Raw genomic sequence first — 26115 nt, 5'->3', positions numbered from 1 at the left:
CCAGTGTTTACTGAAATGTTATTTTCCATCCAAAAAACATTGTTCATTGTGATTTGAATAGATGAGAGATGGACATAAGGTTGTGCTGACAGTACCGCTTTTCCATTTTGTATAAAAAGAGTTGCACTACGACCGCGACGAGACTTTTGTATATGGTCAATAAGATAGATCCTCTACTTTGGAATGCCCAGTGTCCACTGAAATGTTATTTTCCATCCAAAAAACATTGTTCATTGTGATTTTAAAAGATGAGAGATGGACATAAGGTTGTGCTGACAGTACCGCTTTTCCATTTTGTATAAAAAGAGTTGCACTACGACCGCGACGAGACTTTTGTATATGGTCAATAAGATAGATCCTCTTCTTTGGAATGCCCAGTGTCCACTGAAATGTCATTTTCAATCCAAAAAACATTGCTCATTGTCATGTTAATAGATGAGAGAGGGAAATAAGGTTGTGCTGACAGTAAAGCTTTTCAATTTTGTGTAAAAAGAGTTGTACTACGACCCCGACGAGACTCGAACTCGCAATCTTCTGATTCGAAGTCAGACGCCTTATCCATTATTCCACGAGGCCAACGATCTTACGGACGCAATAATGCCTATTGTACACTCCGGTTCAAAACATTCTTTCATTCTCTGGTCAGCAAGATACAAAAGTGTACTTTTGAATGCTCAGTGTCCAATGAAATGGTATGTTCTATCTTGAAAACATTGCTCATTGTCATTTTAATAGATGAGAGAGGGAAATAAGGTTGTGCTGACTGTACCGCTTTTCCATTTTGTATAAAAAGAGTTGTACTACGACACCGACGAGACTTTTGTATATGGTCAATAAGATAGATCCTCTACTTTGGAATGCCCAGTGTCCACTGAAATGTTATTTTCCATCCAAAAAACATTGTTCATTGTCATTTTAATAGATGAGAGAGGGAAATAAGGTTGTACTGACAGTACCGCTTTTCTATTTTGTATAAAAAGAGTTGTACTACGACCCCGACGAGACTTTTGTATATGGTCAATAAGATAGATCCTCTACTTTGGAATGCCCAGTGTCCACTGAAATGTCATTTTCAATCCAAAAAACATTGCTCATTGTCATTTTAATAGATGAGAGAGGGAAATAAGGTTGTGCTGACAGTACCGCTTTTCAATTTTGTGTAAAAAGAGTTGTACTACGACCCCGACGAGACTCGAACTCGCAATCTTCTGATTCGAAGTCAGACGCCTTATCCATTAGGCCACGAGGCCAACTATCTTACAGACGCAGTAATGCCTATTGTACACTCCGGTTTAAAACATTCCTTTTGCTTCTGGTCACCAAGATATAAAATCTACCTTTGAATGCTCAGTGTCCACTGAAATGGTATTTTCCATCCAAAAAACATTGCCTATTGTCATTTTAACAGATAACACAGTCCTTTTGTATATGGTCAATAAGATACATCCTCTACTTTGGAATGCCCAGTGTCCAATGAAATGTTATTTTCCATCCAAAAAACATTGCTCATTGTCATTTTAATAGATGAGAGAGGGAAATAAGGTTGTGCTGACTGCACCTCTTTTCCATTTTGTATAAAAAGAGTTGTACTACCACCCCGACGAGACTCGAACTCGCAATCTTCTGATTCGAAGTCAGTCGCCTTATCCATTAGGCCACGAAGCCAACGATCTTAGAGACGCAGTAATGCCTATTGTACACTCCGGATCAAAACATTCTTTCTTTCTCTGGTCACCAAGATAAATACCTATCTTTTGAATGCCCAGTGTTTACTGAAGTGTTATTTTCCATCCAAAAAACATTGCTCATTGTCATTTTAATAGATGAGAGAGGGAAATAAGGTTGTGCTGACTGTACCGCTTTTCCACTTTGTATAAAAAGAGTTGTACTACGACCCCGACGAGACTCGAACCCGCAATCTTCTGATTCGAAGTCAGACGCCTTATCCATTAGGACACGAGGCCAACTATCTTACAGACGCAGTAATGCCTATTGCACACTCCGGTTCAAAACATTCCTTTTGCTTCTGGTCACCAAGATAAAAAATCTACTTTTGAATGCTCAGTGTCCATTGAAATGGTATTTTGCATCCAAAAAACATTGCCCATTGTCATTTTAACAGATAACACAGTCCTTTTGTATATGGTCAATAAGATAGATCCTCTACTTTGGAATGCCCAGTGTCCACTGAAATGTTATTTTCCATCCAAAAAACATTGTTCATTGTGATTTTAATAGATGAGAGATGGACATAAGGTTGTGCTGACAGTACCGCTTTTCCATTTTGTATAAAAAGAGTTGCACTACGACCTCGACGAGACTTTTGTATATGGTCAATAAGATAGATCCTCTTCTTTGGAATGCCCAGTGTCCACTGAAATGTCATTTTCAATCCAAAAAACATTGCTCATTGTCATGTTAATAGATGAGAGAGGGAAATAAGGTTGTGCTGACAGTAAAGCTTTTCAATTTTGTGTAAAAAGAGTTGTACTACGACCCCGACGAGACTCGAACTCGCAATCTTCTGATTCGAAGTCAGACGCCTTATCCATTATTCCACGAGGCCAACGATCTTACAGACGCAGTAATGCCTATTGTACACTCCGGTTCAAAACATTTTTTCATTCTCTGGTCAGGAAGATACAAAAATCTACTTTTGAATGCTCAGTGTCCAATGAAATGGTATGTTCTATCTTAAAAACATTGCTCATTGTCATTTTAATAGATGAGAGAGGGAAATAAGGTTGTGCTGACAGTACCGCTCTTCCATATTGTATAAAAAGAGTTGTACTACGACACCGACGAGACTTTTGTATATGGTCAATAAGATAGATCCTCTACTTTGGAATGCCCAGTGTCCACTGAAATGTTATTTTCCATCCAAAAAACATTGTTCATTGTCATTTTAATAGATGAGAGAGGGAAATAAGGTTGTGCTGACAGTACCGCTTTTCAATTTTGTGTAAAAAGAGTTGTACTACGACCCCGACGAGACTCGAACTCGCAATCTTCTGATTCGAAGTCAGACGCCTTATCCATTAGGCCACGAGGCCAACGATCTTACAGACGCAGTAATGCCTATTGTACACTCCGGTTTAAAACATTCCTTTTGCTTCTGGTCACCAAGATAAAAAATCTACCTTTGAATGCTCAGTGTCCACTGAAATGGTATTTTCCATCCAAAAAACATTGCCTATTGTCATTTTAACAGATAACACAGTCCTTTTGTATATGGTCAATAAGATAGATCCTCTACTTTGGAATGCCCAGTGTCCACTGAAATGTTATTTTCCATCCAAAAAACATTGCTCATTGTCATTTTAATAGATGAGAGAGGGAAATAAGGTTGTGCTGACTGCACCTCTTTTCCATTTTGTATAAAAAGAGTTGTACTACCACCCCGACGAGACTCTAACTCGCAATCTTCTGATTCGAAGTCAGTCGCCTTATCCATTAGGCCACGAAGCCAACGATCTTAGAGACGCAGTAATGCCTATTGTACACTCCGGATCAAAACATTCTTTCTTTCTCTGGTCACCAAGATAAATACCTATCTTTTGAATGCCCAGTGTTTACTGAAATGTTATTTTCCATCCAAAAAACATTGTTCATTGTGATTTGAATAGATGAGAGATGGACATAAGGTTGTGCTGACAGTACCGCTTTTCCATTTTGTATAAAAAGAGTTGCACTACGACCGCGACGAGACTTTTGTATATGGTCAATAAGATAGATCCTCTACTTTGGAATGCCCAGTGTCCACTGAAATGTTATTTTCCATCCAAAAAACATTGTTCATTGTGATTTTAAAAGATGAGAGATGGACATAAGGTTGTGCTGACAGTACCGCTTTTCCATTTTGTATAAAAAGAGTTGCACTACGACCGCGACGAGACTTTTGTATATGGTCAATAAGATAGATCCTCTTCTTTGGAATGCCCAGTGTCCACTGAAATGTCATTTTCAATCCAAAAAACATTGCTCATTGTCATGTTAATAGATGAGAGAGGGAAATAAGGTTGTGCTGACAGTAAAGCTTTTCAATTTTGTGTAAAAAGAGTTGTACTACGACCCCGACGAGACTCGAACTCGCAATCTTCTGATTCGAAGTCAGACGCCTTATCCATTATTCCACGAGGCCAACGATCTTACGGACGCAATAATGCCTATTGTACACTCCGGTTCAAAACATTCTTTCATTCTCTGGTCAGCAAGATACAAAAGTGTACTTTTGAATGCTCAGTGTCCAATGAAATGGTATGTTCTATCTTGAAAACATTGCTCATTGTCATTTTAATAGATGAGAGAGGGAAATAAGGTTGTGCTGACTGTACCGCTTTTCCATTTTGTATAAAAAGAGTTGTACTACGACACCGACGAGACTTTTGTATATGGTCAATAAGATAGATCCTCTACTTTGGAATGCCCAGTGTCCACTGAAATGTTATTTTCCATCCAAAAAACATTGTTCATTGTCATTTTAATAGATGAGAGAGGGAAATAAGGTTGTACTGACAGTACCGCTTTTCTATTTTGTATAAAAAGAGTTGTACTACGACCCCGACGAGACTTTTGTATATGGTCAATAAGATAGATCCTCTACTTTGGAATGCCCAGTGTCCACTGAAATGTCATTTTCAATCCAAAAAACATTGCTCATTGTCATTTTAATAGATGAGAGAGGGAAATAAGGTTGTGCTGACAGTACCGCTTTTCAATTTTGTGTAAAAAGAGTTGTACTACGACCCCGACGAGACTCGAACTCGCAATCTTCTGATTCGAAGTCAGACGCCTTATCCATTAGGCCACGAGGCCAACTATCTTACAGACGCAGTAATGCCTATTGTACACTCCGGTTTAAAACATTCCTTTTGCTTCTGGTCACCAAGATATAAAATCTACCTTTGAATGCTCAGTGTCCACTGAAATGGTATTTTCCATCCAAAAAACATTGCCTATTGTCATTTTAACAGATAACACAGTCCTTTTGTATATGGTCAATAAGATACATCCTCTACTTTGGAATGCCCAGTGTCCAATGAAATGTTATTTTCCATCCAAAAAACATTGCTCATTGTCATTTTAATAGATGAGAGAGGGAAATAAGGTTGTGCTGACTGCACCTCTTTTCCATTTTGTATAAAAAGAGTTGTACTACCACCCCGACGAGACTCGAAGTCGCAATCTTCTGATTCGAAGTCAGTCGCCTTATCCATTAGGCCACGAAGCCAACGATCTTAGAGACGCAGTAATGCCTATTGTACACTCCGGATCAAAACATTCTTTCTTTCTCTGGTCACCAAGATAAATACCTATCTTTTGAATGCCCAGTGTTTACTGAAGTGTTATTTTCCATCCAAAAAACATTGCTCATTGTCATTTTAATAGATGAGAGAGGGAAATAAGGTTGTGCTGACTGTACCGCTTTTCCACTTTGTATAAAAAGAGTTGTACTACGACCCCGACGAGACTCGAACCCGCAATCTTCTGATTCGAAGTCAGACGCCTTATCCATTAGGACACGAGGCCAACTATCTTACAGACGCAGTAATGCCTATTGCACACTCCGGTTCAAAACATTCCTTTTGCTTCTGGTCACCAAGATAAAAAATCTACTTTTGAATGCTCAGTGTCCATTGAAATGGTATTTTGCATCCAAAAAACATTGCCCATTGTCATTTTAACAGATAACACAGTCCTTTTGTATATGGTCAATAAGATAGATCCTCTACTTTGGAATGCCCAGTGTCCACTGAAATGTTATTTTCCATCCAAAAAACATTGTTCATTGTGATTTTAATAGATGAGAGATGGACATAAGGTTGTGCTGACAGTACCGCTTTTCCATTTTGTATAAAAAGAGTTGCACTACGACCTCGACGAGACTTTTGTATATGGTCAATAAGATAGATCCTCTTCTTTGGAATGCCCAGTGTCCACTGAAATGTCATTTTCAATCCAAAAAACATTGCTCATTGTCATGTTAATAGATGAGAGAGGGAAATAAGGTTGTGCTGACAGTAAAGCTTTTCAATTTTGTGTAAAAAGAGTTGTACTACGACCCCGACGAGACTCGAACTCGCAATCTTCTGATTCGAAGTCAGACGCCTTATCCATTATTCCACGAGGCCAACGATCTTACAGACGCAGTAATGCCTATTGTACACTCCGGTTCAAAACATTTTTTCATTCTCTGGTCAGGAAGATACAAAAATCTACTTTTGAATGCTCAGTGTCCAATGAAATGGTATGTTCTATCTTAAAAACATTGCTCATTGTCATTTTAATAGATGAGAGAGGGAAATAAGGTTGTGCTGACAGTACCGCTCTTCCATATTGTATAAAAAGAGTTGTACTACGACACCGACGAGACTTTTGTATATGGTCAATAAGATAGATCCTCTACTTTGGAATGCCCAGTGTCCACTGAAATGTTATTTCCCATCCAAAAAACATTGTTCATTGTCATTTTAATAGATGAGAGAGGGAAATAAGGTTGTGCTGACAGTACCGCTTTTCTATTTTGTATAAAAAGAGTTGTACTACGACCCCGAGGAGACTTTTGTATATGGTCAATAAGATAGATCCTCTACTTTGGAATGCCCAGTGTCCACTGAAATGTCATTTTCAATCGAAAAAACATTGCTCATTGTCATTTTAATAGATGAGAGAGGGAAATAAGGTTGTGCTGACAGTACCACTTTTCAATTTTGTGTAAAAAGAGTTGTACTACGACCCCGACGAGACTCGAACTCGCAATCTTCTGATTCGAAGTCAGACGCCTTATCCATTAGGCCACGAGGCCAACTATCTTACAGACGCAGTAATGCCTATTGTACACTCCGGTTTAAAACATTCCTTTTGCTTCTGGTCACCAACATAAAAAATCTACCTTTGAGTGCTCAGTGTCCATTGAAATGGTATTTTCCATCCAAAAATCATTGCCCATTGTCATTTTAACAGATAACACAGTCCTTTTGTATATGGTCAATAAGATAGATCCTCTACTTTGGAATGCCCAGTGTCCACTGAAATGTTACTTTCCATCAAAAAAAACATTGCTCATTGTCATTTTAATAGATGAGAGAGGGAAATAAGGTTGTGCTGACAGTACCGCTTTTCAATTTTGTGTTAAAAGAGTTGTACTACGACCCCGACGAGACTCGAACTCGCAATCTTGTGATTCGAAGTCAGACGCCTTATCCATTAGGCCACGAGGCCAACTATCTCACAGACGCAGTAATGCCTATTGTACACTCCGGTTTAAAACATTCCTTTTGCTTCTGGTCACCAAGATAAAAAATCTACCTTTGAGTGCTCAGTGTCCAATGAAATGGTATTTTCCATCCAAAAAACATTGCCCATTGTCATTTTAACAGATAACACAGTCCTTTTGTATATGGTCAATTAGATAGATCCTCTACTTTGGAATGCCCAGTGTCCACTGAAATGTTATTTTCCATTCAAAAAACATTGTTCATTGTGATTTTAATAGATGAGAGATGGACATAAGGTTGTGCTGACAGTACCGCTTTTCCATTTTGTATAAAAAGAGTTGCACTACGACCCCGACGAGACTTTTGTATATGGTCATTAAGATAGACCCTCTTCCTTGGAATGCCCAGTGTCCACTGAAATGTCATTTTCAATCCAAAAAACATTGCTCATTGTCATTTTAATAGATGAGAGAGGGAAATAAGGTTGTGCTGACAGTAAAGCTTTTCAATTTTGTGTAAAAAGAGTTGTACTACGACCCCGACGAGACTCGAACTCGCAATCTTCTGATTCGAAGTCAGACGCCTTATCCATTAGGCCACGAGGCCAACTATCTTAGAGACGCAGTAATGCCTATAGTACACTCCGGTTTAAAACATTCCTTTTCCTTCTGGTCACCAAGATAAAAAATCCACCTTTGAGTGCTCAGTGTCCAATGAAATGGTATTTTCCATCCAAAAATCATTGCCCATTGTCATTTTAACAGATAACACAGTCCTTTTGTATATGGTCAATAAGATAGATCCTCTACTTTGGAATGCCCAGTGTCCACTGAAATGTTATTTTCCATCCAAAAAACATTGCTCATTGTCATTTTAATAGATGAGAGAGGGAAATAAGGTTGTGCTGACAATACCGCTTTTCAATTTTGTATAAAAAGAGTTGTACTACGACCCCGACGAGACTCGAACTCGCAATCTTCTGATTCGAAGTCAGACGCCTTATCCATTAGGCCACGAGGCCAACGATCTTACAGACGCAGTAATGCCTATTGTACACTCCGGTTCAAAACATTCTTTCATTCTCTGGTCACCAAGATGAATACCTAACTTTTGAATGCTCAGTGTCGAATGAAATGGTATGTTCCATCCAAAAAACATTGCTCATTGTCATTTTAATAGATGAGAGAGGGAAATAAGGTTGTGCTGACTGTACCGGTTTTCCATTTTGTATAAAAAGAGTTGTACTACGACCCCGACGAGACTCGAACTCGCAATCTTCTGATTCGAAGTCAGACGCCTTATCCATTAGGCCACGAGGCCAACTATCTCACAGACGCAGTAATGCCTATTGTACACTCCGGTTCAAAACATTCCTTTTCCTTCTGGTCACCAACATAAAAAATCTACTTTTGAATGCTCAGTGTCCATTGAAATGGTATTTTCCATCCAAAAATCATTGCCCATTGTCATTTTAACAGATAACACAGTCCTTTTGTATATGGTCAATAAGATACATCCTCTACTTTGGAATGCCCAGTGCCCACTGAAATGTTATTTTCAATCCAAAAAACATTGCTCATTGTCATTTTAATAGATGAGAGAGGGAAATAAGGTTGTGCTGACAGTAAAGCTTTTCAATTTTGTGTAAAAAGAGTTGTACTACGACCCCGACGAGACTCGAACTCGCAATCTTCTGATTCGAAGTCAGACGCCTTATCCATTAGGCCACGAGGCCAACGATCTTACAGACGCAGTAATGCCTATTGTACACTCCGGATCAAAACATTCTTTCTTTCTCTGGTCACCAAGATAAATACCTATCTTTTGAATGCCCAGTGTTTACTGAAATGTTATTTTCCATCCAAAAAACATTGTTCATTGTGATTTTAATAGATGAGAGATGGACATAAGGTTGTGCTGACAGTACCGCTTTTCCATTTTGTATAAAAAGAGTTGCACTACGACCGCGACGAGACTTTTGTATATGGTCAATAAGATAGATCCTCTACTTTGGAATGCCCAGTGTCCACTGAAATGTTATTTTCCATCCAAAAAACATTGTTCATTGTGATTTTAAAAGATGAGAGATGGACATAAGGTTGTGCTGACAGTACCGCTTTTCCATTTTGTATAAAAAGAGTTGCACTACGACCGCGACGAGACTTTTGTATATGGTCAATAAGATAGATCCTCTTCTTTGGAATGCCCAGTGTCCACTGAAATGTCATTTTCAATCCAAAAAACATTGCTCATTGTCATGTTAATAGATGAGAGAGGGAAATAAGGTTGTGCTGACAGTAAAGCTTTTCAATTTTGTGTAAAAAGAGTTGTACTACGACCCCGACGAGACTCGAACTCGCAATCTTCTGATTCGAAGTCAGACGCCTTATCCATTAGGCCACGAGGCCAACGATCTTACAGACGCAGTAATGCCTATTGTACACTCCGGTTCAAAACATTCTTTCATTCTCTGGTCACCAAGATAAATACCTAACTTTTGAACGCTCAGTGTCGAATGAAATGGTATGTTCCATCCAAAAAACATTGCTCATTGTCATTTTAATAGATGAGAGAGGGAAATAAGGTTGTGCTGACTGTACCGGTTTTCCATTTTGTATAAAAAGAGTTGTACTACGACCCCGAGGAGACTCGAACTCGCAATCTTCTGATTCGAAGTCAGACGCCTTATCCATTAGGCCACGAGGCCAACTATCTTACAGACGCACTAATGCCTATTGTACACTCCGGTTCAAAACATTCCTTTTCCTTCTGGTCACCAAGATAAAAAATCTACTTTTGAATGCTCAGTGTCCATTGAAATGGTATTTTCCATCCAAAAAACATTGCCCATTGTCATTTTAACAGATAACACAGTCCTTTTGTATATGGTCAATAAGATACATCCTCTACTTTCGAATGCCCAGTGTCCACTGAAATGTTATTTTCCATCCAAAAAACATTGCTCACTGTCATTTTAATAGATGAGAGAGGGAAATAAGGTTGTGCTGACAGTACCGCTTTTCCATTTTGTATAAAAAGAGTTGTACTACGACACCGACGAGACTTTTGTATATGGTCAATAAGATAGATCCTCTACTTTGGAATGCCCAGTGTCCACTGAAATGTTATTTTCCATCCAAAAAACATTGTTCATTGTGATTTTAATAGATGAGAGATGGACATAAGGTTGTGCTGACAATACCGCTTTTCCATTTTGTATAAAAAGAGTTGTACTACGACCCCGACGAGACTCAAACTAGCAATCTTCTGATTCGAAGTCAGACGCCTTATCCATTAGGCCACGAGGCCAACTATCTTACAGACGCAGTAATGCCTATTGTACACTCCGGTTTAAAACATTCCTTTTGCTTCTGGTCACCAAGATAAAAAATCTACCTTTGAGTGCTCAGTGTCCGTTGAAATGGTATTTTCCATCCAAAAATCATTGCCCATTGCCATTTCAACAGAAAACACAGTCCTTTTGTATATGGTCAATTAGATAGATCCTCTACTTTGGAATGCCCAGTCCCCACTGAAATGTTATTTTCCATTCAAAAAACATTGTTCATTGTGATTTTAATAGATGAGAGATGGACATAAGGTTGTGCTGACAGTACCGCTTTTCCATTTTGTATAAAAAGAGTTGCACTACGACCGCGACGAGACTTTTGTATATGGTCATTAAGATAGACCCTCTTCTTTGGAATGCCCAGTGTCCACTGAAATGTCATTTTCAATCCAAAAAACATTGCTCATTGTCATTTTAATAGATGAGAGAGGGAAATAAGGTTGTGCTGACAGTAAAGCTTTTCAATTTTGTGTAAAAAGAGTTGTACTACGACCCCGACGAGACTCAAACTAGCAATCTTCTGATTCGAAGTCAGACGCCTTATCCATTAGGCCACGAGGCCAACTATCTTACAGACGCAGTAATGCCTATTGTACACTCCGGTTTAAAACATTCCTTTTCCTTCTGGTCACCAACATAAAAAATCTACCTTTGAGTGCTCAGTGTCCATTGAAATGGTATTTTCCATCCAAAAAACATTGCCCATTGTCATTTTAACAGATAACACAGTCCTTTTGTATATGGTCAATAAGATAGATCCTCTACTTTGGAATGCCCAGTGTCCACTGAAATGTTATTTTCCATCCAAAAAACATTGCTCATTGTCATTTTAATAGATGAGAGAGGGAAATAAGGTTGTGCTGACAATACCCCTTTTCAATTTTGTATAAAAAGAGTTGTACTACGACCCCGACGAGACTCGAACTCGCAATCTTCTGATTCGAAGTCAGACGCCTTATCCATTAGGCCACGAGGCCAACGATCTTACAGACGCAGTAATGCCTATTGTACACTCCGGTTCAAAACATTCTTTCATTCTCTGGTCACCAAGATGAATACCTAACTTTTGAATGCTCAGTGTCCATTGAAATGGTATGTTCCATCCAAAAAACATTGCTCATTGTCATTTTAATAGATGAGAGAGGGAAATAAGGTTGTGCTGACTGTACCGGTTTTCCATTTTGTATAAAAAGAGTTGTACTACGACCCCGACGAGACTCGAACTCGCAATCTTCTGATTCGAAGTCAGACGCCTTATCCATTAGGCCACGAGGCCAACTATCTTACAGACGCAGTAATGCCTATTGTACACTCCGGTTCAAAACATTCCTTTTCCTTCTGGTCACCAAGATAAAAAATCTACTTTTGAATGCTCAGTGTCCATTGAAATGGTATTTTCCATCCAAAAATCATTGCCCATTGCCATTTCAACAGATAACACAGTCCTTTTGTATATGGTCAATTAGATAGATCCTCTACTTTGGAATGCCCAGTCTCCACTGAAATGTTATTTTCCATTCAAAAAACATTGTTCATTGTGATTTTAATAGATGAGAGATGGACATAAGGTTGTGCTGACAGTACCGCTTTTCCATTTTGTATAAAAAGAGTTGCACTACGACCGCGACGAGACTTTTGTATATGGTCATTAAGATAGACCCTCTTCTTTGGAATGCCCAGTGTCCACTGAAATGTCATTTTCAATCCAAAAAACATTGCTCATTGTCATTTTAATAGATGAGAGAGGGAAATAAGGTTGTGCTGACAGTAAAGCTTTTCAATTTTGTGTAAAAAGAGTTGTACTACGACCCCGACGAGACTCAAACTAGCAATCTTCTGATTCGAAGTCAGACGCCTTATCCATTAGGCCACGAGGCCAACTATCTTACAGACGCAGTAATGCCTATTGTACACTCCGGTTTAAAACATTCCTTTTCCTTCTGGTCACCAAGATAAAAAATCTACCTTTGAGTGCTCAGTGTCCATTGAAATGGTATTTTCCATCCAAAAAACATTGCCCATTGTCATTTTAACAGATAACACAGTCCTTTTGTATATGGTCAATAAGATAGATCCTCTACTTTGGAATGCCCAGTGTCCACTGAAATGTTATTTTCCATCCAAAAAACATTGCTCATTGTCATTTTAATAGATGAGAGAGGGAAATAAGGTTGTGCTGACAATACCCCTTTTCAATTTTGTATAAAAAGAGTTGTACTACGACCCCGACGAGACTCGAACTCGCAATCTTCTGATTCGAAGTCAGACGCCTTATCCATTAGGCCACGAGGCCAACGATCTTACAGACGCAGTAATGCCTATTGTACACTCCGGTTCAAAACATTCTTTCATTCTCTGGTCACCAAGATGAATACCTAACTTTTGAATGCTCAGTGTCGAATGAAATGGTATGTTCCATCCAAAAAACATTGCTCATTGTCATTTTAATAGATGAGAGAGGGAAATAAGGTTGTGCTGACTGTACCGGTTTTCCATTTTGTATAAAAAGAGTTGTACTACGACCCCGACGAGACTCGAACTCGCAATCTTCTGATTCGAAGTCAGACGCCTTATCCATTAGGCCACGAGGCCAACTATCTTACAGACGCAGTAATGCCTATTGTACACTCCGGTTCAAAACATTCCTTTTCCTTCTGGTCACCAAGATAAAAAATCTACTTTTGAATGCTCAGTGTCCATTGAAATGGTATTTTCCATCCAAAAATCATTGCCCATTGTCATTTTAACAGATAACACAGTCCTTTTGTATATGGTCAATAAGATACATCCTCTACTTTGGAATGCCCAGTGTCCACTGAAATGTTATTTTCAATCCAAAAAACATTGCTCACTGTCATTTTAGTAGATGAGAGAGGGAAATAAGGTTGTGCTGACAGTACCGCTTTTCCATTTTGTATAAAAAGAGTTGTACTACGACACCGACGAGACTTTTGTATATGGTCAATAAGATAGATCCTCAACTTTGGAATGCCGAGTGTCCACTGAAATGTTATTTTCCATCCAAAAAACATTGTTCATTGTCATTTTAATAGATGAGAGATGGACATAAGGTTGTGCTGATAGTACCGCTTTTCCATTTTGTATAAAAAGAGTTGCACTACGACCGCGACGAGACTTTTGTATATGGTCAATAAGATAGATCCTCTTCTTTGGAATGCCCAGTGTCCACTGAAATGTCATTTTCCATCCAAAAAACATTGCTCATTGTCATTTTAATAGATGAGAGAGGGAAATAAGGTTGTGCTGACAGTAAAGCTTTTCAATTTTGTGTAAAAAGAGTTGTACTACGACCCCGACGAGACTCGAACTCTCAATCTTCTGATTCGAAGTCAGACGCCTTATCCATTAGGCCACGAGGCCAACGATCTTACAGACGCAGTAATGCCTATTGTACACTCCGGTTCAAAACATTCTTTCATTCTCTGGTCACCAAGATAAATATCTAACTTTTGAACGCTCAGTGTCGAATGAAATGGTATGTTCCATCCAAAAAACATTGCTCATTGTCATTTTAATAGATGAGAGAGGGAAATAAGGTTGTGCTGACTGTACCGGTTTTCCATTTTGTATAAAAAGAGTTGTACTACGACCCCGAGGAGACTCGAACTCGCAATCTTCTGATTCGAAGTCAGACGCCTTATCCATTAGGTCACGAGGCCAACTATCTTACAGACGCAGTAATGCCTATTGTACACTCCGGTTCAAAACATTCCTTTTCCTTCTGGTCACCAAGATAAAAAATCTACTTTTGAATGCTCAGTGTCCATTGAAATGGTATTTTCCATCCAAAAAACATTGCCCATTGTCATTTTAACAGATAACACAGTCCTTTTGTATATGGTCAATAAGATACATCCTCTACTTTGGAATGCCCAGTGTCCACTGAAATGTTATTTTCCATCCAAAAAACATTGCTCACTGTCATTTTAATAGATGAGAGAGGGAAATAAGGTTGTGCTGACAGTACCGCTTTTCCATTTTGTATAAAAAGAGTTGTACTACGACACCGACGAGACTTTTGTATATGGTCAATAAGATAGATCCTCTACTTTGGAATGCCCAGTGTCCACTGAAATGTTATTTTCCATCCAAAAAACATTGTTCATTGTGATTTTAATAGATGAGAGATGGACATAAGGTTGTGCTGACAACACCGCTTTTCCATTTTGTATAAAAAGAGTTGTACTACGACCCCGACGAGACTCAAACTAGCAATCTTCTGATTCGAAGTCAGACGCCTTATCCATTAGGCCACGAGGCCAACTATCTTACAGACGCAGTAATGCCTATTGTACACTCCGGTTTAAAACATTCCTTTTGCTTCTGGTCACCAAGATAAAAAATCTACCTTTGAGTGCTCAGTGTCCGTTGAAATGGTATTTTCCATCCAAAAATCATTGCCCACTGTCATTTTAACAGATAACACAGTCCTTTTGTATATGGTCAATAAGATAGATCCTCTACTTTGGAATGCTCTTTGTCCACTGAAATGTTATTTTCCATCCAAAAAACATTGCTCATTGTCATTTTAATAGATGAGAGAGGGAAATAAGGTTGTGCTGACTGTACCGCTTTTCCATTTTGTATAAAAAGAGTTGTACTGCGACCGCGACGAGACTTTTGTATATGGTCAATAAGATAGATCCTCTTCTTTGGAATGCCCAGTGTCCACTGATATGTCATTTTCAATCCAAAAAACATTGCTCATTGTCATTTTAATAGATGAGAGAGGGAAATAAGGTTATGCTGACAGTACCGCTTTTCAATTTTGTATAAAAAGAGTTGTACTACGACCCCGACGAGACTCAAACTAGCAATCTTCTGATTCGAAGTCAGACGCCTTATCCATTAGGCCACGAGCCCAACGATCTTACAGACGCAGTAATGCCTATTGTACACTCCGGTTCAAAACATTCTTTCATTCTCTGGTCACCAAGATGAATACCTAACTTTTGAATGCTCAGTGTCCAATGAAATGGTATGTTCCATCCAAAAAACATTGCTCATTGTCATTTTAATAGATGAGAGAGGGAAATAAGGTTGTGCTGACAGTACCGCTTTTCCATTTTGTATAAAAAGAGTTGTACTGCGACCGCGACGAGACTTTTGTATATGGTCAATAAGATAGATCCTCTTCTTTGGAATGCCCACTGTCCACTGAAATGTCATTACAATACAAAAAACATTGTTCATTGTCATTTTAATAGATGAGAGAGGGAAATAAGGTTATGCTGACAGTACCGCTTTTCAATTTTGTGTAAAAAGAGTTGTACTACGACCCCGACGAGACTCAAACTAGCAATCTTCTGATTCGAAGTCAGACGCCTTATCCATTAGGCCACGAGGTCAACTATCTCACAGACGCAGTAATGCCTATTGTACACTCCGGTTTACAATATTTCTTTTGCTTCTGGTCACCAAGATAAAAAATCTACCTTTGAGTGCTCAGTGTCCATTGAAATGGTATTTTCCATTCAAAAAACATTGCCCATTGTCATTTTAACAGATAACACAGTCCTTTTGTATATGGTCAATAAGATACATCCTCTACTTTGGAATGCCCAGTGTACACTGAAATGTTATTTTCCCTTCAAAAAACATTGCTCATTGTCATTTTAATAGATGAGAGAGGGAAATAAGGTTGTGCTGACAATAACGCTTTTCAATTTTGTATAAAAAGATTTGTACTACGACCTCGACGAGACTCGAACTCGCAATCTTCTGATTCGAAGTCAGACGCCTTATCCATTAGGCCACGAGGCCAACTATCTTACAGACGCAGTAATGCCTATTGTACACTCCGGTTCAAAACATTCTTTCATTCTCTGGTCACCAAGATAAATAGCTAACTTTTGAATGCTCAGTGTCGAATGAAATGGTATGTTCCATCCAAAAAACACTGCTCATTGTCATTTTAATAGATGAGAGAGGGAAATAAGGTTGTGCTGACTGTACCGGTTTTCCATTTTGTATAAAAAGAGTTGTACTACGACCCCGACGAGACTCGAACTCGCAATCTTCTGATTCGAAGTCAGACGCCTTATCCATTAGGCCACGAGGCCAACTATCTTACAGACGCAGTAATGCCTATTGTACACTCCGGTTCAAAACATTCCTTTTCCTTCTGGTCACCAAGATAAAAAATCTACTTTTGAATGCTCAGTGTCCATTGAAATGGTATTTTCCATCCAAAAATCATTGCCCATTGTCATTTTAACAGATAACACAGTCCTTTTGTATATGGTCAATAAGATACATCCTCTACTTTGGAATGCCCAGTGTCCACTGAAATGTTATTTTCAATCCAAAAAACATTGCTCACTGTCATTTTAGTAGATGAGAGAGGGAAATAAGGTTGTGCTGACAGTACCGCTTTTCCATTTTGTATAAAAAGAGTTGTACTACGACACCGACGAGACTTTTGTATATGGTCAATAAGATAGATCCTCAACTTTGGAATGCCGAGTGTCCACTGAAATGTTATTTTCCATCCAAAAAACATTGTTCATTGTCATTTTAATAGATGAGAGATGGACATAAGGTTGTGCTGATAGTACCGCTTTTCCATTTTGTATAAAAAGAGTTGCACTACGACCGCGACGAGACTTTTGTATATGGTCAATAAGATAGATCCTCTTCTTTGGAATGCCCAGTGTCCACTGAAATGTCATTTTCCATCCAAAAAACATTGCTCATTGTCATTTTAATAGATGAGAGAGGGAAATAAGGTTGTGCTGACAGTAAAGCTTTTCAATTTTGTGTAAAAAGAGTTGTACTACGACCCCGACGAGACTCGAACTCTCAATCTTCTGATTCGAAGTCAGACGCCTTATCCATTAGGCCACGAGGCCAACGATCTTACAGACGCAGTAATGCCTATTGTACACTCCGGTTCAAAACATTCTTTCATTCTCTGGTCACCAAGATAAATACCTAACTTTTGAACGCTCAGTGTCGAATGAAATGGTATGTTCCATCCAAAAAACATTGCTCATTGTCATTTTAATAGATGAGAGAGGGAAATAAGGTTGTGCTGACTGTACCGGTTTTCCATTTTGTATAAAAAGAGTTGTACTACGACCCCGAGGAGACTCGAACTCGCAATCTTCTGATTCGAAGTCAGACGCCTTATCCATTAGGTCACGAGGCCAACTATCTTACAGACGCAGTAATGCCTATTGTACACTCCGGTTCAAAACATTCCTTTTCCTTCTGGTCACCAAGATAAAAAATCTACTTTTGAATGCTCAGTGTCCATTGAAATGGTATTTTCCATCCAAAAAACATTGCCCATTGTCATTTTAACAGATAACACAGTCCTTTTGTATATGGTCAATAAGATACATCCTCTACTTTGGAATGCCCAGTGTCCACTGAAATGTTATTTTCCATCCAAAAAACATTGCTCACTGTCATTTTAATAGATGAGAGAGGGAAATAAGGTTGTGCTGACAGTACCGCTTTTCCATTTTGTATAAAAAGAGTTGTACTACGACACCGACGAGACTTTTGTATATGGTCAATAAGATAGATCCTCTACTTTGGAATGCCCAGTGTCCACTGAAATGTTATTTTCCATCCAAAAAACATTGTTCATTGTGATTTTAATAGATGAGAGATGGACATAAGGTTGTGCTGACAACACCGCTTTTCCATTTTGTATAAAAAGAGTTGTACTACGACCCCGACGAGACTCAAACTAGCAATCTTCTGATTCGAAGTCAGACGCCTTATCCATTAGGCCACGAGGCCAACTATCTTACAGACGCAGTAATGCCTATTGTACACTCCGGTTTAAAACATTCCTTTTGCTTCTGGTCACCAAGATAAAAAATCTACCTTTGAGTGCTCAGTGTCCGTTGAAATGGTATTTTCCATCCAAAAATCATTGCCCACTGTCATTTTAACAGATAACACAGTCCTTTTGTATATGGTCAATAAGATAGATCCTCTACTTTGGAATGCTCTTTGTCCACTGAAATGTTATTTTCCATCCAAAAAACATTGCTCATTGTCATTTTAATAGATGAGAGAGGGAAATAAGGTTGTGCTGACTGTACCGCTTTTCCATTTTGTATAAAAAGAGTTGTACTGCGACCGCGACGAGACTTTTGTATATGGTCAATAAGATAGATCCTCTTCTTTGGAATGCCCAGTGTCCACTGATATGTCATTTTCAATCCAAAAAACATTGTTCATTGTCATTTTAATAGATGAGAGAGGGAAATAAGGTTATGCTGACAGTACCGCTTTTCAATTTTGTATAAAAAGAGTTGTACTACGACCCCGACGAGACTCAAACTAGCAATCTTCTGATTCGAAGTCAGACGCCTTATCCATTAGGCCACGAGCCCAACGATCTTACAGACGCAGTAATGCCTATTGTACACTCCGGTTCAAAACATTCTTTCATTCTCTGGTCACCAAGATGAATACCTAACTTTTGAATGCTCAGTGTCCAATGAAATGGTATGTTCCATCCAAAAAACATTGCTCATTGTCATTTTAATAGATGAGAGAGGGAAATAAGGTTGTGCTGACAGTACCGCTTTTCCATTTTGTATAAAAAGAGTTGTACTGCGACCGCGACGAGACTTTTGTATATGGTCAATAAGATAGATCCTCTTCTTTGGAATGCCCACTGTCCACTGAAATGTCATTACAATACAAAAAACATTGTTCATTGTCATTTTAATAGATGAGAGAGGGAAATAAGGTTATGCTGACAGTACCGCTTTTCAATTTTGTGTAAAAAGAGTTGTACTACGACCCCGACGAGACTCAAACTAGCAATCTTCTGATTCGAAGTCAGACGCCTTATCCATTAGGCCACGAGGTCAACTATCTCACAGACGCAGTAATGCCTATTGTACACTCCGGTTTACAATATTTCTTTTGCTTCTGGTCACCAAGATAAAAAATCTACCTTTGAGTGCTCAGTGTCCATTGAAATGGTATTTTCCATTCAAAAAACATTGCCCATTGTCATTTTAACAGATAACACAGTCCTTTTGTATATGGTCAATAAGATACATCCTCTACTTTGGAATGCCCAGTGTACACTGAAATGTTATTTTCCCTTCAAAAAACATTGCTCATTGTCATTTTAATAGATGAGAGAGGGAAATAAGGTTGTGCTGACAATAACGCTTTTCAATTTTGTATAAAAAGATTTGTACTACGACCTCGACGAGACTCGAACTCGCAATCTTCTGATTCGAAGTCAGACGCCTTATCCATTAGGCCACGAGGCCAACTATCTTACAGACGCAGTAATGCCTATTGTACACTCCGGTTCAAAACATTCTTTCATTCTCTGGTCACCAAGATAAATAGCTAACTTTTGAATGCTCAGTGTCGAATGAAATGGTATGTTCCATCCAAAAAACACTGCTCATTGTCATTTTAATAGATGAGAGAGGGAAATAAGGTTGTGCTGACCGTACCGGTTTTCTATTTTGTATAAAAAGAGTTGTACTACGACCCCGACGAGACTCGAACTCGCAATCTTCTGATTCGAAGTCAGACGCCTTATCCATTAGGCCACGAGGCCAACTATCTCACAGACGGAGTAATGCCTATTGTACACTCCGGTTCAAAACATTCCTTTTGCTTCTGGTCACCAAGATAAAAAATCTGCTTTTGAATGCTCAGTGTCCATTGAAATGTTATTTTCCATCCAAAAATCATTGCCCATTGTAATTTTAACAGATAACACAGTCCTTTTGTATATGGTCAATAAGATAGATCCTCTACTTTGGAATGCCCAGTGTCCACTGAAATGTTATTTTCCATCCAAAAAACATTGCTCATTGTCATTTTAATAGATGAGAGAGGGAAATAAGGTTGTGCTGACAGTACCGCTTTTCCATTTTGTATAAAAAGAGTTGTACTACGACCCCGACGAGACTTTTGTATATGGTCAAAAAGATAGATCCTCTACTTTGGAATGCCCAGTGTCCACTGAAATGTCATTTTCAATCCAAAAAACATTGCTCATTGTAATTTTAATAGATGAGAGAGGGAAATAAGGTTGTGCTGACAGTAAAGCTTTTCAATTTTGTGTAAAAAGAGTTGTACTACGACCCCGACGAGACTCGAACTTGCAATCTTCTGATTCGAAGTCAGACGCCTTATCCATTAGGCCACGTGGCCAACTATCTTACAGACGCAGTAATGCCTATTGTACACTCCGGTTTAAAACATTGCTTTTGCTTCTGGTCACCAAGAGAAAAAATCTACCTTTGAGTGCTCAGTGTCCGTTGAAATGGTATGTTCCATCCAAAAATCATTGCCCATTGTCACTTTAACAGATAACACAGTCCTTTTGTATATGGTCAATAAGATAGAACCTCTACTTTGGAATGCCCAGTGTCCACTGAAATGTTATTTTCCATCCAAAAAACATTGCTCATTGTCATTTTAATAGATGAGAGAGGGAAATAAGGTTGTGCTGAGAGTACCGCTTTTCCATTTTCTATAAAAAGAGTTGTACTGCGACCGCGACGAGACTTTTTGTATATGGTCAATAAGATACATGCTCTACTTTGGAATGCCCAGTGTCCACTGAAATGTTATTTTCCATCCAAAAAACATTGCTCATTGTAATTTTAATAGATGAGAGAGGGAAATAAGGTTGTGCTGACAACACCGCTTTTCTATTTTGTATAAAAAGAGTTGTACTACGACCTCGACGAGACTCGAACTCGCAATCTTCTGATTCGAAGTCAGACGCCTTATCCATTAGGCCACGAGGCCAACGATCTTACAGACGCAGTAATGCCTATTGTACACTCCGGTTCAAAACATTCTTTCATTCTCTGGTCACCAAGATGAATACCTAACTTTTGAATGCTCAGTGTCCATTGAAATGGTATGTTCCATCCAAAAAACATTGCTCATTGTCATTTTAATAGATGAGAGAGGGAAATAAGGTTGTGCTGATAGTACCGCTTTTCCATTTTGTATAAAAAGAGTTGTACTACGACCCCGACGAGACTTTTGTATATGGTCAATCAGATAGATCCTCTACTTTGGAATGCCCAGTGTCCACTGAAATGTCATTTTCAATCCAAAAAACATTGCTGATTGTCATTTTAATAGATGAGAGAGGGAAATAAGGTTATGCTGACAGTACCGTTTTTCAATTTTGTGTAAAAAGAGTTGTACTACGACCCCGACGAGACTCAAACTAGCAATCTTCTGATTCGAAGTCAGACGCCTTATCCATTAGGCCACGAGGCCAACTATCTCACAGACGCAGTAATGCCTATTGTACACTCCGGTTTACAACATTCCTTTTGCTTCTGGTCACCAAGATAAAAAATCTACCTTTGAGTGCTCAGTGTCCATTGAAATGGTATTTTCAATCTGAAAAACATTGCCCATTGTCATTTTAACAGATAACACAGTCCTTTTGTATATGGTCAATAAGATACATCCTCTACTTTGGAATGCCCAGTGTCCACTGAAATGTCATTTTCAATCCAAAAAACATTGCTCATTGTCATTTTAATAGATGAGAGAGGGAAATAAGGTTGTGCTGACAACACCGCTTTTCTATTTTGTATAAAAAGAGTTGTACTACGACCTCGACGAGACTCGAACTCGCAATCTTCTGATTCGAAGTCAGACGCCTTATCCATTAGGCCACGAGGCCAACGATCTTACAGACGCAGTAATGCCTATTGTACACTCCGGTTCAAAACATTCTTTCATTCTCTGGTCACCAAGATGAATACCTAACTTTTGAATGCTCAGTGTCCAATGAAATGGTATGTTCCATCCAAAAAACATTGCTCATTGTCATTTTAATAGATGAGAGAGGGAATTAAGGTTGTGCTGACAGTACCGCTTTTCCATTTTGTATAAAAGGAGTTGTACTACGACCCCGACGAGACTTTTGTATATGGTCAATAAGATAGATCCTCTACTTTGGAATGCCCAGTGTCCACTGAAATGTCATTTTCAATCCAAAAAACATTGCTCATTGTCATTTTAATAGATGAGAGAGGGAAATAAGGTTGTGCTGACTGTACCGGTTTTCCATTTTGTATAAAAAGAGTTGTACTACGACCCCGACGAGACTCGAACTCGCAATCTTCTGATTCGAAGTCAGACGCCTTATCCATTAGGCCACGAGGCCAACTATCTTACAGACGCAGTAATGCCTATTGTACACTCCGGTTTAAAACATTGCTTTTGCTTCTGGTCACCAAGATAAAATATATACCTTTGAGTGCTCAGTGTCCATTGAAATGGTATTTTCCATTCAAAAAACATTGCCCATTGTCATTTTAACAGATAACACAGTCCTTTTGTATATGGTCAATAAGATAGATCCTCTACTTTGGAATGCCCAGTGTCCACTGAAATGTTATTTTCCATCCAAAAAACATTGCTCACTGTCATTTTAATAGATGAGAGAGGGAAATAAGGTTGTGCTGACAGTACCGCTTTTCCATTTTGTATAAAAAGAGTTGTACTACGACCCCGACGAGACTTTTGTACATGGTCAATAAGATACATCCTCTACTTTGGAATGCCCAGTGTCCACTGAAATGTTATTTTCCATCCAAAAAACATTGCTCATTGTCATTTTAATAGATGAGAGAGGGAAATAAGGTTGTGCTGACAACACCGCTTTTCTATTTTGTATAAAAAGAGTTGTACTACGACCTCGACGAGACTCGAACTCGCAATCTTCTGATTCGAAGTCAGACGCCTTATCCATTAGGCCACGAGGCCAACGATCTTACAGACGCAGTAATGCCTATTGTACACTCCGGTTCAAAACATTCTTTCATTCTCTGGTCACCAAGATGAATACCTAACTTTTGAATGCTCAGTGTCCAATGAAATGGTATGTTCCATCCAAAAAACATTGCTCATTGTCATTTTAATAGATGAGAGAGGGAAATAAGGTTGTGCTGACAGTACCGCTTTTCCATTTTGTATAAAAGGAGTTGTACTACGACCCCGACGAGACTTTTGTATATGGTCAATAAGATAGATCCTCTACTTTGGAATGCCCAGTGTCCACTGAAATGCCATTTTCAATCGAAAAAACATTGCTCATTGTCATTTTAATAGATGAGAGAGGGAAATAAGGTTGTGCTGACAACACCGCTTTTCTATTTTGTATAAAAAGAGTTGTACTACGACCTCGACGAGACTCGAACTCGCAATCTTCTGATTCGAAGTCAGACGCCTTATCCATTAGGCCACGAGGCCAACGATCTTACAGACGCAGTAATGCCTATTGTACACTCCGGTTCAAAACATTCTTTCATTCTCTGGTCACCAAGATGAATACCTAACTTTTGAATGCTCAGTGTCCAATGAAATGGTATGTTCCATCCAAAAAACATTGCTCATTGTCATTTTAATAGATGAGAGAGGGAAATAAGGTTGTGCTGATAGTACCGCTTTTCCATTTTGTATAAAAAGAGTTGTACTACGAAAAAGACGAGACTTTTGTATATGGTCAATCAGATAGATCCTCTACTTTGGAATGCCCAGTGTCCACTGAAATGTTATTTTCCATCCAAAAAACATTGCTCATTGTCATTTTAATAGATGAGAGAGGGAAATAAGGTTGTGCTGACAGTACCGCTTTTCAATTTTGTGTAAAAAGAGTTGTACTACGACCCCGACGAGACTCAAACTAGCAATCTTCTGATTCGAAGTCAGACGCCTTATCCATTAGGCCACGAGGGCAACTATCTCACAGACGCAGTAATGCCTATTGTACACTCCGGTTTAAAACATTCCTTTTGCTTCTGGTCACCAAGATAAAAAATCTACCTTTGAGTGCTCAGTGTCCATTGAAATGGTATTTTCCATCTGAAAAACATTGCCCATTGTCATTTTAACAGATAACACAGTCCTTTTGTATATGGTCAATAAGATACATCCTCTACTTTGGAATGCCCAGTGTCCACTGAAATGTCATTTTCAATCCAAAAAACATTGCTCATTGTCATTTTAATAGATGAGAGAGGGAAATAAGGTTGTGCTGACAACACCGCTTTTCTATTTTGTATAAAAAGAGTTGTACTACGACCTCGACGAGACTCGAACTCGCAATCTTCTGATTCGAAGTCAGACGCCTTATCCATTAGGCCACGAGGCCAACGATCTTACAGACGCAGTAATGCCTATTGTACACTCCGGTTCAAAACATTCTTTCATTCTCTGGTCACCAAGATGAATACCTAACTTTTGAATGCTCAGTGTCCAATGAAATGGTATGTTCCATCCAAAAAACATTGCTCATTGTCATTTTAATAGATGAGAGAGGGAAATAAGGTTGTGCTGACAGTACCGCTTTTCCATTTTGTATAAAAGGAGTTGTACTACGACCCCGACGAGACTTTTGTATATGGTCAATAAGATAGATCCTCTACTTTGGAATGCCCAGTGTCCACTGAAATGTCATTTTCAATCCAAAAAACATTGCTCATTGTCATTTTAATAGATGAGAGAGGGAAATAAGGTTGTGCTGACTGTACCGGTTTTCCATTTTGTATAAAAAGAGTTGTACTACGACCCCGACGAGACTCGAACTCGCAATCTTCTGATTCGAAGTCAGACGCCTTATCCATTAGGCCACGAGGCCAACTATCTTACAGACGCAGTAATGCCTATTGTACACTCCGGTTTAAAACATTGCTTTTGCTTCTGGTCACCAAGATAAAAAATCTACCTTTGAGTGCTCAGTGTCCATTGAAATGGTATTTTCCATTCAAAAAACATTGCCCATTGTCATTTTAACAGATAACACAGTCCTTTTGTATATGGTCAATAAGATAGATCCTCTACTTTGGAATGCCCAGTGTCCACTGAAATGTTATTTTCCATCCAAAAAACATTTCTCACTGTCATTTTAATAGATGAGAGAGGGAAATAAGGTTGTGCTGACAGTACCGCTTTTCCATTTTGTATAAAAAGAGTTGTACTACGACCCCGACGAGACTTTTGTACATGGTCAATAAGATACATCCTCTACTTTGGAATGCCCAGTGTCCACTGAAATGTTATTTTCCATCCAAAAAACATTGCTCATTGTCATTTTAATAGATGAGAGAGGGAAATAAGGTTGTGCTGACAACACCGCTTTTCTATTTTGTATAAAAAGAGTTGTACTACGACCTCGACGAGACTCGAACTCGCAATCTTCTGATTCGAAGTCAGACGCCTTATCCATTAGGCCACGAGGCCAACGATCTTACAGACGCAGTAATGCCTATTGTACACTCCGGTTCAAAACATTCTTTCATTCTCTGGTCACCAAGATGAATACCTAACTTTTGAATGCTCAGTGTCCAATGAAATGGTATGTTCCATCCAAAAAACATTGCTCATTGTCATTTTAATAGATGAGAGAGGGAAATAAGGTTGTGCTGACAGTACCGCTTTTCCATTTTGTATAAAAGGAGTTGTACTACGACCCCGACGAGACTTTTGTATATGGTCAATAAGATAGATCCTCTACTTTGGAATGCCCAGTGTCCACTGAAATGCCAT

The 26115-nt window shown here is 38.9% G+C and overlaps 25 non-coding genes across 25 annotated transcripts; all 25 read right to left on the bottom strand.

Moving 5' to 3' along the window:
- Nucleotides 1-1177: 1177 nt before the first annotated feature.
- Nucleotides 1178-1250, bottom strand: Trnar-ucg (transfer RNA arginine (anticodon UCG)). The gene has a single exon. It is a non-coding gene; the product is annotated as a tRNA-Arg (tRNA).
- Nucleotides 1251-2980: 1730 nt separating this feature from the next.
- Nucleotides 2981-3053, bottom strand: Trnar-ucg (transfer RNA arginine (anticodon UCG)). The gene has a single exon. It is a non-coding gene; the product is annotated as a tRNA-Arg (tRNA).
- Nucleotides 3054-4742: 1689 nt separating this feature from the next.
- Nucleotides 4743-4815, bottom strand: Trnar-ucg (transfer RNA arginine (anticodon UCG)). Its single transcript has one exon. It is a non-coding gene; the product is annotated as a tRNA-Arg (tRNA).
- A 1917-nt stretch (nucleotides 4816-6732) lies between these two features.
- On the bottom strand, nucleotides 6733-6805 carry Trnar-ucg (transfer RNA arginine (anticodon UCG)). The gene has a single exon. It is a non-coding gene; the product is annotated as a tRNA-Arg (tRNA).
- A 945-nt stretch (nucleotides 6806-7750) lies between these two features.
- Nucleotides 7751-7823, bottom strand: Trnar-ucg (transfer RNA arginine (anticodon UCG)). The gene has a single exon. It is a non-coding gene; the product is annotated as a tRNA-Arg (tRNA).
- A 342-nt stretch (nucleotides 7824-8165) lies between these two features.
- On the bottom strand, nucleotides 8166-8238 carry Trnar-ucg (transfer RNA arginine (anticodon UCG)). The gene has a single exon. It is a non-coding gene; the product is annotated as a tRNA-Arg (tRNA).
- A 226-nt stretch (nucleotides 8239-8464) lies between these two features.
- Nucleotides 8465-8537, bottom strand: Trnar-ucg (transfer RNA arginine (anticodon UCG)). Its single transcript has one exon. It is a non-coding gene; the product is annotated as a tRNA-Arg (tRNA).
- Nucleotides 8538-8879: 342 nt separating this feature from the next.
- Trnar-ucg (transfer RNA arginine (anticodon UCG)) lies at nucleotides 8880-8952 on the bottom strand. Its single transcript has one exon. It is a non-coding gene; the product is annotated as a tRNA-Arg (tRNA).
- Nucleotides 8953-9552: 600 nt separating this feature from the next.
- Nucleotides 9553-9625, bottom strand: Trnar-ucg (transfer RNA arginine (anticodon UCG)). Its single transcript has one exon. It is a non-coding gene; the product is annotated as a tRNA-Arg (tRNA).
- Nucleotides 9626-11470: 1845 nt separating this feature from the next.
- On the bottom strand, nucleotides 11471-11543 carry Trnar-ucg (transfer RNA arginine (anticodon UCG)). The gene has a single exon. It is a non-coding gene; the product is annotated as a tRNA-Arg (tRNA).
- Nucleotides 11544-11769: 226 nt separating this feature from the next.
- Nucleotides 11770-11842, bottom strand: Trnar-ucg (transfer RNA arginine (anticodon UCG)). Its single transcript has one exon. It is a non-coding gene; the product is annotated as a tRNA-Arg (tRNA).
- Nucleotides 11843-12786: 944 nt separating this feature from the next.
- On the bottom strand, nucleotides 12787-12859 carry Trnar-ucg (transfer RNA arginine (anticodon UCG)). The gene has a single exon. It is a non-coding gene; the product is annotated as a tRNA-Arg (tRNA).
- A 226-nt stretch (nucleotides 12860-13085) lies between these two features.
- Trnar-ucg (transfer RNA arginine (anticodon UCG)) lies at nucleotides 13086-13158 on the bottom strand. The gene has a single exon. It is a non-coding gene; the product is annotated as a tRNA-Arg (tRNA).
- A 3119-nt stretch (nucleotides 13159-16277) lies between these two features.
- Trnar-ucg (transfer RNA arginine (anticodon UCG)) lies at nucleotides 16278-16350 on the bottom strand. Its single transcript has one exon. It is a non-coding gene; the product is annotated as a tRNA-Arg (tRNA).
- A 226-nt stretch (nucleotides 16351-16576) lies between these two features.
- Nucleotides 16577-16649, bottom strand: Trnar-ucg (transfer RNA arginine (anticodon UCG)). Its single transcript has one exon. It is a non-coding gene; the product is annotated as a tRNA-Arg (tRNA).
- Nucleotides 16650-19768: 3119 nt separating this feature from the next.
- On the bottom strand, nucleotides 19769-19841 carry Trnar-ucg (transfer RNA arginine (anticodon UCG)). Its single transcript has one exon. It is a non-coding gene; the product is annotated as a tRNA-Arg (tRNA).
- Nucleotides 19842-20067: 226 nt separating this feature from the next.
- Trnar-ucg (transfer RNA arginine (anticodon UCG)) lies at nucleotides 20068-20140 on the bottom strand. The gene has a single exon. It is a non-coding gene; the product is annotated as a tRNA-Arg (tRNA).
- A 1132-nt stretch (nucleotides 20141-21272) lies between these two features.
- On the bottom strand, nucleotides 21273-21345 carry Trnar-ucg (transfer RNA arginine (anticodon UCG)). The gene has a single exon. It is a non-coding gene; the product is annotated as a tRNA-Arg (tRNA).
- An 828-nt stretch (nucleotides 21346-22173) lies between these two features.
- Nucleotides 22174-22246, bottom strand: Trnar-ucg (transfer RNA arginine (anticodon UCG)). Its single transcript has one exon. It is a non-coding gene; the product is annotated as a tRNA-Arg (tRNA).
- Nucleotides 22247-22659: 413 nt separating this feature from the next.
- On the bottom strand, nucleotides 22660-22732 carry Trnar-ucg (transfer RNA arginine (anticodon UCG)). The gene has a single exon. It is a non-coding gene; the product is annotated as a tRNA-Arg (tRNA).
- Nucleotides 22733-23261: 529 nt separating this feature from the next.
- Trnar-ucg (transfer RNA arginine (anticodon UCG)) lies at nucleotides 23262-23334 on the bottom strand. Its single transcript has one exon. It is a non-coding gene; the product is annotated as a tRNA-Arg (tRNA).
- A 413-nt stretch (nucleotides 23335-23747) lies between these two features.
- Trnar-ucg (transfer RNA arginine (anticodon UCG)) lies at nucleotides 23748-23820 on the bottom strand. The gene has a single exon. It is a non-coding gene; the product is annotated as a tRNA-Arg (tRNA).
- An 828-nt stretch (nucleotides 23821-24648) lies between these two features.
- Trnar-ucg (transfer RNA arginine (anticodon UCG)) lies at nucleotides 24649-24721 on the bottom strand. Its single transcript has one exon. It is a non-coding gene; the product is annotated as a tRNA-Arg (tRNA).
- Nucleotides 24722-25134: 413 nt separating this feature from the next.
- Trnar-ucg (transfer RNA arginine (anticodon UCG)) lies at nucleotides 25135-25207 on the bottom strand. Its single transcript has one exon. It is a non-coding gene; the product is annotated as a tRNA-Arg (tRNA).
- Nucleotides 25208-25736: 529 nt separating this feature from the next.
- On the bottom strand, nucleotides 25737-25809 carry Trnar-ucg (transfer RNA arginine (anticodon UCG)). Its single transcript has one exon. It is a non-coding gene; the product is annotated as a tRNA-Arg (tRNA).
- Between the last annotated feature and the right edge of the window lie 306 nt (nucleotides 25810-26115).

The sequence above is a fragment of the Haliotis asinina genome, chromosome 3 (assembly GCF_037392515.1).
Source record: "Haliotis asinina isolate JCU_RB_2024 chromosome 3, JCU_Hal_asi_v2, whole genome shotgun sequence".
In the NCBI taxonomy this organism is placed as follows: domain Eukaryota; kingdom Metazoa; phylum Mollusca; class Gastropoda; order Lepetellida; family Haliotidae; genus Haliotis; species Haliotis asinina.
This window is presented reverse-complemented; position numbering and strand designations above follow the sequence as displayed.